Source organism: Octodon degus, unplaced genomic scaffold, assembly GCF_000260255.1.
Source record: "Octodon degus isolate 3935 unplaced genomic scaffold, OctDeg1.0 scaffold00344, whole genome shotgun sequence".
Taxonomy (NCBI): Eukaryota; Metazoa; Chordata; class Mammalia; order Rodentia; family Octodontidae; genus Octodon; species Octodon degus.
This window is the reverse complement of record NW_004524920.1, coordinates 784,707-788,489: the sequence shown is the minus strand read 5'-3', so window position 1 is coordinate 788,489 and position 3,783 is coordinate 784,707.

Genomic DNA, 3,783 nt, shown 5'->3' with positions numbered 1-3,783 from the left:
CTCTCTCTCTCTCTCTCTCTCTCTCTCTCCTTCCCTCTCTCTCTCTTTCCCTCTCCCTCCCTTCCTCTCAGCCAGCCCTCTACCACTGAGCTACAAACCCAGGCCTAAGTTTCTTCTTTTGATAAGACACCAGTTGGATTGGATTAGGACAGATTGGATGATAAGACACCAGTTGGATTGGATTAGGACAGATTGGATTAGGATGAAGGGCTGGCCAAATAGCTCAGCAGATTAAAGCACCTGCAAGCAGGTGCAGGGGCCAGGAGTTCAATCCCCTGCCAGGCCCCCCACATGCTGTAAACAGGTGGATCACTATGAGTCCAATCTAGTAGTGAGACCCTGAGCACCCTGTAGACCCTTCCCTAAAATACAAAAAAAAAAAAGATTGGATGAGAATGAATCCTAGCAGCCTTATCTTAGATATTCTCCAGTCACTCTTTTTTTATTATTATTATTTTGGTGGAACTGGGGATTGAACTCAGGCTCTTGTGCTTGCCAGTCAAGCACTTATTCTACTGTGCTATCTCTCCAACCCCCTCTTAGGTGTTCTCTAACAGCCCTGTCTCCAGGCATCTCTGGAGGGCAAGGGCATGATTCAGCTCATAACAGACATTCCCTTGTTTTAGGATATTATCCACACCTTGGGGTTCTCTGCTCAAGAGGAATCATACCATTTCGGACAAATGAGCGAATGTGTTTGTTGTCTGTGAAAGCTAGCAGCAGGACACAACGATGCTTTAAATGAACAGGCACAATTACTACAGGATGGCTAGCTTTCTAATGCAATGACAGAGAGTAGGAAAGGGTGGGAGCCCAGACACCTACGGCTTTCCTCTCTGATGAGGCCCTGTTGAAAGAAACACAGGGCGCCTCAATGAGATCAAAAAGAGAAATCAAATGGTAGTGTTCCGGACTGCAGGCATTCGTTTCTGAGAACAGCCTCGATCTCTGAAGCCAGGGAGTGGGTGAGGAGAGGAAGAGGGAATTCAGGGGAAGCAGAGTTTCCCTTCCCACCCTGCTGGGGCGTGGCGCACAGTGCAGAGCAGTGTGTATTCTGATGGAAAGACGGATAGAAAACCAGACTCACGCAACTTGTTCAAGGAGCAGGCGCTGCCCAGTATCCACCAACAGGGGAATCCCCAAGGGGAAATCCATCAGCCTCACTTTGGCTTAGGGTTCATTCTGTATCTGAGGATTCCAGGTTCCCGTCCAGGCCACGTGACATACTACTGTGGGACAGTTGTGTTCAGCACATTACTATCAACATGAAGATTCAGACGCTAACTTCATACGTGACCTGGCAAGGACTGGTTGTAAATGCAGCGTGTGTGTGTGTGTGTGTGTGTGTGTGTATGATACTGCATCTTCATACTGAGCTACGTCCCCAGTCCTTGCTCCTCCTCCCTTTTTAAAACAAGCTCTTGGATAGTTACCCAGCCTGGACTCCAATTTGTGATTCTCCTTGCCTGAGAACATACTTCTTTAAAAAACACCTAGAGGGCTGGGGATATGGCTGAGTCGCACAGTACCACAAGCATGAGGTCCTGAGTTCAATTCCCACTGCCAAATTAATTAATTAACTTTAGCTTACCATAACTATATACTTTTAAGGTTTTTTTTTTTAATTTATGTATTTGGTACAGGGTCTCGCTACGCAGCTCAGACTCATTGTGACCCTCCTGTTTTCAGGCTCCCCAGTGCTGGGATTACAGGGGTGTGCCACCACATCCGGTCTAGGTGGCTTAGTGCACCCGGCACGGCATGTGGTGCCAGGGATCAAACCCTAGTTCCTGCGCCTGACTTACTGGGTGCTTAGTGCGCTGAGCTATCTCACCAGCCCTATACTTTCAAATTTTTTACCTTTTGATTCATAATAACACTTAGCATAAAATGCAAGCATATTGTACATCTCTACAAAAATATTCTTTATCCTCCCTCCCTCCCTCCCTCCTCTGGTGGACATTAAGCCATCTGGGGCCTTTCCACTAACCTATTGGCCCTTTTTATTTAATTAGTTAAATTTTGAGATGGTGTCTTGTTAAGTCACTAAGCTACCCAGGTTGGGCTCAGCCTAGGCCTTCTCCTGCTTCGGTGTGCCAGTGTGTCCAGCTATTACGTCTTATCTTTGTTCTCCTGAAGTGTGCATTTTTATTTTTACTCATTTCTTTTTTTTCTTTTTCTTTTTTTTTTTTCTGAACCTGGGATTGAACTCAGGCCCTTGCGCTTGCCAGGGAAGCACTTACTCCACTAAGCCATCTCCCTGGCCCCCTTTTGTTTATTTTTAAAATTTTTCTTTCTTTATATCATTATTCTATATATGTTTTCTTTTTTAATTTTTTTTTATTTATTTAGTTGGCTCAGGGTCTCACTACACAGCTTGGACTCATTGTGATCCTCCTGTCTCAGCCTCCCCAGTGCTGGGATTACAGGCATGCACCACTATGCCTGGTTTCAGTGCTGGCATTCAGGGTTCTGGGGCCAGCACTGAATGCGGTCCTGGGGATCGAACCCAAATCCTTGTGCTTGCCAGGCAGGTGCTTAGACTGCTGAGCTATCTCCCCAGCATCCTCCCCCTTTTTTTCCTTTTTTTGTTAAAAAACATACATTAACTCTGGCCTAAATAGGGTGAGGATACTGGACATCAGTCTTCTACCTCCTCATCTTGTCCCACTGCAAGGTCTTCAGAACCCTAACATGCATGGAACTGTCACCTTCTATGATGACAGCCCTGTCTTCTCAAGTCCCTCCTGGGGCACTGGCCTCAGGTTGTGTTACAATAACTTTAAAAAACTAAGTACACAGACATATACTCCAAAGTAATGATAAAAAAAAAATAGCACAACATAGTAAATACATAAACCAAGCCACACACAGTGGCACACATCCGTAACCCCAGCTACTCAGTGAAACAGAGGCAGGAAGATCGCAAGTTCAAGGCCAGCCTGGGCAATTTAATGAGACCCTGTCTCAAAATAAAAAAATAAATAGGGCTAGAGTGTAGCTTGGTAGTACAGCACCCAGAGTTCAGCCACCAGTACTGAAAGAAAAAGACAGACAGACAGACAGAATAAGCCAGTAACAGTCATTTATCCTCATTACCAAGTATGATGCACCGTACGTAATGCTGTACTTGGAAACAACCAGGAAACACAAAAAATGAGAGATGGGCTGGGCGTGGTGGCACACACCTGTAATCCCAGCACTCTACGGGCTGAGGCAGGAGGATGGTTATGAGTTCAAGACCATCCTGGGCTACAAAAGGCCAGACTGAGCTCATAACAAGATCCTGTCTCAAAAAAATGGAGAAAAAAGAAAGAAAGAAAGAAAGAAAGAAAGAAAGAAAGAAAGAAAGAAAGAAAGAAAGAAAGAAAAAAAGCACCGGCATGGGCAACTTTATAGTCAAGTTCTACCAAATGGGCAAAACACATCGCTCCAACATTTCATAGTGATTCCAGGTGACAGGAATAAGCACATGGTTCTCCAGCTCTTAGAGCAAAGGCAGCACTGCCCCAGTGCCCCAAGTGGGCAAACAGCATGAGAAAGAAAACTATAGGCCAATTCCATTTATTAAAACAAACGCAGGTAGGGACATAAAGTTCAACATATCAATACTTGATGAAAAATACCTGTTCCATAGTATGCCTAAGATGTTTGATATGCAGACAGATAGTGAGGTTAAGCTTAACAGCCTAAGTTGTTTGATAATAACAACAAGCTTGTCTTCTGGATGGTTAACAATCTAAGTTTGCAGACCAAAATTAGAGAAAAAGGAGGGCTGCAAGG